Here is a 10,170-nt window from a genome sequence, read left to right on the forward strand (position 1 = left end):
CATGGGCACAGCCTATGTGGCTTAGGTGGCATTTGTGGTCCCAGATGCTGCAAAGGGAGACCTGCGGTGGCTTCTTTCGGAAAGTGCTGAATAAAGTTTTTTCATTTTATCCAGCCTTGAATGTGTTTGATTCCCAACGAAAATGAGTTCCCACCCTGTCTGAGCCATAGCAATCCCCTTTAAATCAGCCCCACCCCCACCCCCACAAACACACCCATTCATGTGCTCATGCACACGCGCGCATACACACAAACGCACACAGACATCACACATACACACTCACATACAGAGACAGACAGACAGGCAGACTGACAGACAGATGAATTCCCACGCACCATCCCAGCATCCAGAGTCCCCTAAAACTCACAAGCATGCCCTGCCTCTTTCCAGCAAGCTCGCTGGAAATACCACAGCCAAGCAGAGGAGCTCCGTGTTTCATTCTGGCTATGAGATTTTTTTTTTCCCCCTATGTTTTTGTTTTTGCCTGGGGAACTTCTGTCATGGCTGGGAGCTAAATAGAAAATGGTCAGCTCACCTCGCACAGGAAATAGAGGCAGCGAGGTAGGGAAACAGCCTTGTGGCTTCAGCCCTGTGTGTCTCCTTTAGTGAGAAAGAATGCTAGGGGGGAAAGCGAGTCTTCAGCAAGTAAATCCTTCTCCCACACCCAGAGACGTGCAGTCCTAGGCTCTATTCAGAGCTCTGACATCACATATATTGTTCTTTGTTCGGCCCACCGCTGGACACACAGGTTGTAAGAGGCAGGATTTTCCAAAGTTTTGCCTATCAGCTCCACTCAGACAGGCCACCCTCCCCAGAAAGTCAATCATCAGCCAGCCTCAGGGTCAGTCCCTCCCTCCACCTCTTGTGAGGGTGCAGAGGATGCAGAGGATGCGGAGGATGCGGAGGATGCGGAGGATGCGGAGGATGCGGAGGATGCGGAGGATGCGGAGGATGCGGAGGATGCGGAGGATGCGGAGGATGCGGAGGATGCGGAGGATGCAGGGGATGCAGAGGATGCGGAGGATGCAGAGGATGCAGAGGATGCTGAGCATTGAGTTTGGTGTAGAGCTATGATTTTTTTTTTCTTTTTTTCTTTTGGCTGATGACAGGAAGGGTAGAGCTCGAGCCTATTTCACAAATAACCTCAAACTCCAGCTTTTCAGTGATGAGTAATCTTTGCTTGCTCCCCTTCTTTGGGTGGTAAGAAATGGCTTTTTATCAAATGTTTACTCTGTTCTTCGCCTGGTCACGTGTGTGCTTAAAGAGAGATGGCTACCTCTAAGCATGCTTACACGTTGAACATTTTCAACATTTTTGCATAAAGACACTCCCTCTGAGGCGAAGTTTTGTTATGATTCCTCCATCTTGAGTGAAGAAACCAGAGACGCAGAGATCACTGGATCTATATAGTTACCCCACATTGTAGAGGGGAGGGGCTGACCCTCAAACCCAGGGATTCCATCTGACTCCTGAGTCTATGATGTCAACCACCAGGCTATGCTGCCTCCTACTGGTAGGAGGTTCCTGATGCACCATGGTCTTCAGTGGCCCTTGTGTGTGTAAGGTGCTGCGGTTTGGGTTCACAAGTCCATTTCTTCTGTACGTAGCGAGGTCTTGGAATAACCATACACATTCATTTTGGAATGTTTGGTACCCTCAGAAGTGCTGAGTGGATTTAAAACCAAAACCAAAACCAAAACCAATTATCAACAGTATACCAAAACACTTCAGGGGTGGTAAATGATGAATGAAATTCAACACACTCTCTCACTGTTGGGGGAAAGGGATGGCAAGGAAGAACGCAGACCCTAAGCTGCCATGTGTGTGCTGCTCCAATTTAAGTAGAAAGTGCCACAGGATAGATATTGGAAGACTGTATTATATAGCTCCATGTTTGCTACTCACTGGTTATCAGATCTTAGACAAGGGTTGACTTGTGATATTGCTGTTTGACACTATCTAGAATTTAGGGATTTAGTCTATGTAGGGAGAAAATGCCATTACCAGGTCCCTGACTCCTGGAAGGAAGGTGGGAAGATGGTCTTACAATCAGTTTACACAGATAGGCATACAAATGACCATTATTATCACCAAAACTGTGCATCATTAAGGGCCTTTGTAAACCAAGTGCTTCTATTGCTGCTCAGTAAGACATTATAATCCCCACTTTATGGGCATAGCAACTATGGGCCAATGAAACTACATAATGTGCTCAAGTTAGTAAGGGCTGGGGCAGAAATCCAGGTCACTCTGTCCCTGTGGTTCACACTCAGGAGCAAGAGTGGCCCGGTGCCACCACATTCCTTAGCTAAAGCCCCTTTCCTAGGAAGCTGTGTCATTTTGACTCAAAAAGCCCCCAGTGATTGTGTGACTCCCATAAGTACCTCTGGCTGGCCCTGTGGTGACAGACACTCGAGAGAAGCTCTCCCGGGTCTCCTCTGCACCAGAAGGAACCATTTGGCACTGCTGGTTCCCAAGCCTAGCATAGCTGTGGCAAGACCAGCAGTACACTGAGTCAGGATGAACAAACTGTTCCCTAGAAACCAGCCCTTTCTGCTCCTCTCCCCTTAGACCCTGAAGCAAAATCCCCTTGTTAATTCAGGGGGATGCATCACGTGACGCTGTTGTCTCAGAGCCTGTCACTAGCCCATTCACTCAGTGCTTATTAAAAAAAGAAAAAAAATCTGTCTGGATGCCCTCAAATCCTTTTTCTTCAGTGTCTCTATCAACTTCCTTCCAAATTTAAAAATGTGCTTCCTTCATTATATATCAAAGGCATCAACAGAAGGTCGATATGAAGCACACACGCTTCTAAATGAATCGCTCTTTGGGTGTGATTATATGCTGAATGCTCTTAATAAACTCTTTAAAGTCCACTAGTATAGCCAGAGTCTTAAAAATAATTAAATTCCCTCCATTTATTACTGTGTGCATCTAAATAAGTCCCCCTCCCTAGCCAGCTTTGAGATAAGTAAAGCTAGACAATGACTGGAAAGTGTAAGCAAGAACTGCTCACAGGTGGCGGATATCCAGAAACAGCCTAACGATTGTTGTAGCTACACTCAGAGATCTTAACAGAAGCGGGAGGTGGGAGGTGGGAGGCCCAGAGTGTTCCCTTCCTCACACCCTCCAACCACTTGCCAGAGCCTACCATCAATCAATCAGCCAATAATCAATCAATCAATCAATCAACCAATCAATAAAGACTGAGGAAGCCCAAGCCCAGGGAATATACTTGGCGAGGGGCACTGTTATGATATAGAAAACAAGGCAGAGGTTGGCAAGCAACCGGAATACAGTCAAGAGCAAATGGAAAATGACTGGGCCTGACTCATCCCTCAAAAACAAGTTAAGACTTTTCTTAATAACTGATTCCTATCTAGGTGAAGATTACCACTGCGTGTACCCAAAAGTGCACAGACGATCTGCACACAAGGGCTTGCCATTTGCCTTACATCGCTGTCCTGGCAGGGTGAACTAGAAACTGGCATGACTTTGCTTTCCACAATGAAAACCTAGTGGTGTGGATGCGTGCTCTTTCTGAATCTAAGCCGCACCATGGCTCCGCCATCTTCTCCTCCCTTCTGCCATGAGCTCTGTGATACACCCCATTAGATAATGTGACTGTGTGACTTACTATCCAACTGTGACATTGCCTTTGCTGTACTTTTTTTACCCTTGTAAACATAAAGGGGCTTCACTGGAAAAGATGCCGAGTGTTTGAAGGAAAAGTAATGTGTCTGCTATTTGAAACTAACACATTACTTAAAAAATGAGCTTACCCTATGCTTCCCAACTTTTCCAGAGACCTGCTGTTCATAGGGAACACAGTGATGACACTCAACGTCGCATTAAGTTCAAAGCAATCAGTGCCTCAAACCAGAATCCTTGTGTTTACCAAATGAGCCCCCAGCTTTGAGGCGAGTCCATCCTAAAGGCACTTGTAAATTCCCAGAAGTGATCTTTAAAAAGAAAAGAAAATTCTCCAGCCATGCCACTCCCTTGCTTAAAACCCTCTGACTGACTTGCTGCTGTATCTCAGCTCCCCAGCTTCCCAGAAGACTAAAAAAAAAAAACAAAAACCAGCAGACTCTTGCCCAGCACACCATCTGACCCCATTTATCTGTCCAGCTCTATCTGCGCCCAATGCACAATACACTCCAGAGACCTGACTTCTTACTACTATCAGTAATTGCCTTTGTATAATTTCATGCTGCCTAAATGTCTCTTCCCACATGCCAAAAATGTCCTTTCAACCCACTCTCCCATCTTCCTATTGGAAGAAACCTTCTTCTTTCCTGTAAGTCCCAGCTCCCATGTCTCCTCCTCTGAGAAGCCCTCCTAAATGGGGTCTGACTATGCTGTTGACCATATCACAGATTCCTTCCAGGAGCACTGCCTCCCTCCGCTCTCTCCACCTCACCATGGAGCCTCTACAATGCTACTGTCTTCATGGATACCTGCAAAGTGTCTGTGATGGAGGCCAGGATGTGCTGGGTTACCTTAAAACATCTGCTGGATAAATGAATGGGTGAAGAATGGAAAAGACGGATGAAGGGTTTCCCTCTGCCTCGGAAATCATGAGATTCTTTGAAATCAGTGAAGAACTCAAGCGGAGCACGGAAGCACATGCCTGTCATGACAGTGCTCTGGAGAATCAGGCATGAGAATAGTGAGTTTGAGATCTTAGGGACATTGCAAGACCCTTCCAACAAAACCAAAAGGTAAAGGCAGATGGAGCACAAGAAGTTGGGAGATAGAGGGAGAGGGATTGGGGAAAGGAAAGGGATTGGTGGGGGGAGAGAGGGGGAGGGGCAGAGGGAGAGGCAGAGGTGGAGGGAGAGGTGGAAGGAGAGGGAGAGGTGGAGGGAGAGGGGAAAGGAGAGGGGGAGAGGGAGAGGTGGAGGGAGGGGGGAGGGGAAGGGGGAGGAAGAGGGGGAGGGACAAAGAGAATTCTAGCCGCCTCCATGTCAGAATTCATGTATTTAGCAATTCGGATTGCAAAATTCAAGTATTTAACTATTATGATAGTGGGCACAATACATTATCATATGGTATATGGTTGACTTTGGTCTCTTTTGAATAGAGTAATTTAAATTTAGAGCTAGGAACCGTCAAAGACCACTCCACTCCATTCAGGTTAAAAAATAAAGAGGTGTTGATTAGAACTAGAACATGGTTAGGTTAGAAGACAGTGGATCTGGAGGCTCATGCAATGACCCACTGTTTTGTTATTCTGTCGGATTCAGTGAATCTAGAGACCTCACACTAGCCCACTGTTTTCTGTGGTTATTTTTGAAATTGTATTTTAATTACATTCCTCCCTTCCCTTTCTTCCCTCTAAACCCTCATATCTATCTTTCCACTCTCCTTCAAACTCACAGCCTTTTCCCTCCTCAGTTGTTACATCATGCACATATGTATTCGGATGTACATATATTCCTAAATATAACATGCTAAGTCCTTCTAATGTTTCCTGTATGTTTAGTTTTCAGGCTGACTCTTTGGCAGTGGAAAACCAATTGGTGTGCTCTTCCCTGGTGAGGGTCACCTCTCCTGCTCCCAGCTTCCCTCAGTTAGTTGCCTGTGGTTCTTCGTGTAAGGTTGAGGCCTTGTGGACTGGTCCCTATGTGGTTTGGCCTGCTCATTGAGGTTCTCCTTGTTCAGCTCATGTTGATTAGACTTTGCAGGTCGCTTCTGGTGTTTCTAAGAGACACAATCTCAGAGTAAACTCTCTAATCCCCTAGCTCTTACCATCTTTCCATATACACATTCCCCCCCCTCCTCCTCACTGTTGCCTAAGCGTTAGATGTGGGAGTGCCTTGTAGATATATTCACTGGGACTGGGCTTCACAGCTCTGCCTATTGATTATTTGTACTTTTCTGCAAAGAAGAGTCTCCATGGTAAGGTGTGAAGACTGCACTTATCTGTGAGCCTAAGGACAAATGTGTGTAGATTGTCGTTAAGAATTATGCTGTTTGAGCAAATTAGTAGTCATAGATTCTCCTACAATAGCCACGATTTCACTAGTACTGATTAGTTGGGTAGTTTCCAGCACCAGGCATGGTATCCCTCTTGTTGACTAGGTTAGTCTAGTTAGAGAGAAGTTGGTTACCACCTACATATGTGTGCCAACACTGCATCCATAGGGTTAACAGGCCATGCTGGTAGTGGATGCGGTGCATAGATGTCAAAGCTGGGTAGGACTGTTGGTAGGTCCTTCCTTTGGAAGCTTGCATGGTGACTTCTGATACTAGGAGTTATCAAGGAGGACACATCCAGGTACCCCCAGCCCATGAGCCTCTTGGCCCTGTTTCTACAGGCCATGATGTCTTTACAATAGAGTATTACCTTCCATCTCTAGAGGGTACCCAAGGGCAGTAGCAATTGCTGTATGTTCTAGGTGTCTCTTAGACATCCCCGGCAAGCACCTCGAAAGAAGGAGTCTCATGTGTGGTGTTGGGACTTTTGTTCGATGGTCTTTCACATTCATTAAAACTATATACGTACATATACATGTATATGCATATAGGTACATTGTATTGCATGCATCATGGGGCCTTTTTAGATAAATAGCTAATCGTATGATCACTTGTAGCTTTTTCAGCTTCCCATGTGGTTAATTTACCTCCCTCTCTCTTTTTCTAATATTTATCTTACTCTCCCTACTAAAGCCCCCTCTTTGCCATTTCCCTGGTCAGATCACTTATACCCCAGTACTCTTTTTATTTTATGCTAGTACTACAAGTGTGCTTAGGGGAACGTTTGATTATATGAACATTTTGTAATAGAAGATGTATGAAGAGAAATATCTAGAAAACAATATTTGACATTAAAATATATTCAAATTTCTAAATGTTCATTTATATCATTTTATGCATGCTGATTTTTGCATGCATGTTGATTTTACATGTGCATCCATGTTCGCGTGTGCATGCATGTGAAGGCCAGAGGTCAGCATCAAGCATCTTCCTCTGTTGTCCCCCACCTTATTTTGTAGATAAGATCTCTTAATGGATCCAGCACTCACTGATTCTGCAAAAGTAGCGAGGCTCAGCACTATTCCTGTTTCTGCCTTCCCAGGGCTGGGATTACAGGCACATTACTCACATCTCTACACGGCACTGAGAGTCGGAACTCAGACCGTGAGCCTGAGTGGCACGCACTTTACTGACTGCGGCCACCCTTCAGTACCAGTATCCGCTAATTAAAAGGAAACATGTCATGAAAGGCTATAAAATGGATTCTCACATATTTCTAAAGGCACTGCAAATGATAGCAACCTTTGGGGGAACCAATATGGAAAGTCAGAGCGGGAGGCACCGTGCTCGCGCGACTTTGACAAAGTAGCAACCCTAAAAACTGTTAAAGTAGGGCCACCTCAAGCTGCAACAGGCTGAGAGGGCGTATAAAAGCACAATATTTTCCATCGTTAAACATCATAACTTTGCAGCCTACATGGAGATGTGGAAAGGACACAATATCAAATGGGTTTCACAGAAGTCAGAATAGTGTGCGCGCGCCATGGTAACAACTTTATAAAAAAAAACGTGTGCGCGCGCCACGGTAACAACTTTATAAAAAACGTATTCTAAGCAGGCATCGGACAGCAAGTTTTTTTTTTTTTTAAAGTTGTGATAGGCAACTTATAGAATAACAAGTTTTGGGGAGGCTTATGGATTCAGAGGGAGCATGGCAGCAAGCAGTCAGGCACAGGGCCGGAGCATTGCTGAGAGCTTACATTGAGAGTGAGACAGAGAGAGAGAGAGACAGAGAGAAACACACAGAGAGAAAGACAAAGAACACTAACTGGGAATGGCGAGGCGTTTTTAGACCTCAAATCCCACCCTCAGTGACATACCACCTCCTCCAACTAGGTCACACCTTCTCATGTTTCCCAAACAGTTCCACCAACTGGAAACCAAGCATTCAAGCATGTGAGCCCATGAAGGCCTTTCTCATTCAAAGCATCACAGACCCCCAAACTGAAACAGCAAGGTTGCAGGTAACTAAACCGTTCTTCGTTGAATCTGAAGGCTTTAGGGCCAGGGAAATATGTGAAATATGACCTTACTTGCAGTTACTCTCAGAGACAGAGCAGCCTTTGAAGCAGGGACGATTGCAAGATGCTCACTGCCCGGAGCTCCAGTCACTCCCCAGTATTGTGACAACCAAAAATGTCCCCACATTCCCAAATACCCTTTAGGATGGGAGGAGGCGATGCGCCTATAAATATTTATGAGTACCTTCCCCATGACAGGCGTTTTGCTAGCACAAGAGACTGAGGGGGGCGACTGACATTTAAAGTGGTGTTATAAAGTGTGACAAATGCTACACCAGTCCAACTTGCTGTGGTGACAGAGAAGGAAAGGCATCTACTGTCTAGAGTGTCCTGGCCAGCCTTGATGACCTGTCATCAGAAAGTGACTCCAAAGAGATCCAGCATTACTGCTCAGAACACCCATCCTTGCCCCACCCCACATCTTCAGTGTGCTCTCATTTAGTCCCTTGGAGCTCCAGGAAAGTAAAGTTGACCCCGTGAAAGATGGCTGCCACACAAGTGTCAGTCCTACCTACCTCAGAGTTGTTTATTGGGAAAACACTAGGGTGTTCTTTCACTTTAAGAAATGGACCAGAGATTTGCATTTGGGTCTAATTTGTCTTCTGAGCTTGAGGCTCAGCCATGTCTGCAGACATCCAATGGACTGGTGAGGGTAAGCTTTCTACCAACATCTATTTTTAAGTTGGTTTAAGTTGAATCCCTGAGGAGAGACTGTTGTCACTGGGGCTCTGGGACATGCAAGAGCTTAAACAGTATTCTCTGGTATCCGGGTAACAAATCAGGGACTCAGGAAGAGAGGAAATATCCTTTCTACCTCTGCCATCCTCTACCTGCTAAAGGACTCCATTCCCTAAGGCACTGATAGGGTCCTCACTAATAGTGGTAAGTGAGAAAAGGCCCACCTTTGAATGGTTTGGGGGGTGGAAAACCTCCAAATGGCTTGCAACAAAAGTTAAAGAGGTAAATATTCAGTAAGAACACCTGAGAGAACCCCGCCCCTCCACCAGCCTTCTGTTGGTAGTATGGACACCCAAAACATGATTTTTACTCCTAGTAATGCAACCTCATTTATACCCACAAACCTGAAATTTTATTCACCTCAATTCCGATCTCATGTCAGCGTGGCATCAGTAGAGACTATGCTGTCTGGAAGCCAGCTCCCAGCATGCATTGCCTCATTGTCTTGCCCTCCCACCCCAAGGCTTGAGATTGGCTGTGACTGGAAGGCATTAGCACAGAATCCCACTGCCATGGAAACCTGAGTTTAAGATGGCCTGGCTTTCAGTGGACAAAGACAGGCGAGAGCAGTTTCCTCAAAACCACTTTATTTTTAGAAAAAGCACCGAGTTTACTGAATGTCCTGGAACCTGGAAATGTGACTATATTTGACTCTCTTCATTTCTGCAAGGCTTATGAGCCCAGTGACTCTGACTCAGCCCCACCCATGGTACCAGCATGGAGTGGGAGTGGAATCTTCCCTCCTGAAGCTTTCCCAGCTTGGAGGGGCGAGTGCCACCTAGGCAGGCCCTGGGGCTGGTTAGAAGACTGCCCCCCCCCCCCAGCAAGGCGCTTTTCCTAGTACAGCCAATATGTTAACAATAACACAGCCCCATCCCATTTATACTTCGTACAATGAAACCTTGGTTCTATACCACTGAAGTGCTGGGTGTATGTCTATCCCTTTTGAGACTGTGTGCAACTTTGTGATGGCCTTACATACAAAGGACAAAGTACAGAAGGGACACCAGGTGACTTCTAAGCCTGGGGCATCAAGTGTGATCTATCTTAGAGTCTCCAAACACTAGCTCTGAGAATCTTGTTCTAATGTTCCCAGCTAAGGAGAGGGAGGCTCCCAGGCCCAGCCCTGATGATCCTCTGTGAGTTGGGGGGGTCCTACAGGGATCCCTCCAAGGTTTCTTTCTGCTGCCCACAGACCACGATGCCTGTCTAGAAGGTCCATTGTGTTCACTTTTGCCCTATAAAGTACAGTTAGTTGTTTACCAAACCCTACTGTTCTCTACTTCAGAAATTGTCAGTAATTGTTTTCTCTCCCTCCCTCCCTCCCTCCCTCTCTCTCTCTCTCTCTCTCTCTCTCTCTCTCTCTCTC

The sequence above is a fragment of the Mus pahari genome, chromosome 1 (genome assembly GCF_900095145.1).
Source record: "Mus pahari chromosome 1, PAHARI_EIJ_v1.1, whole genome shotgun sequence".
NCBI classification, from domain to species: domain Eukaryota; kingdom Metazoa; phylum Chordata; class Mammalia; order Rodentia; family Muridae; genus Mus; species Mus pahari.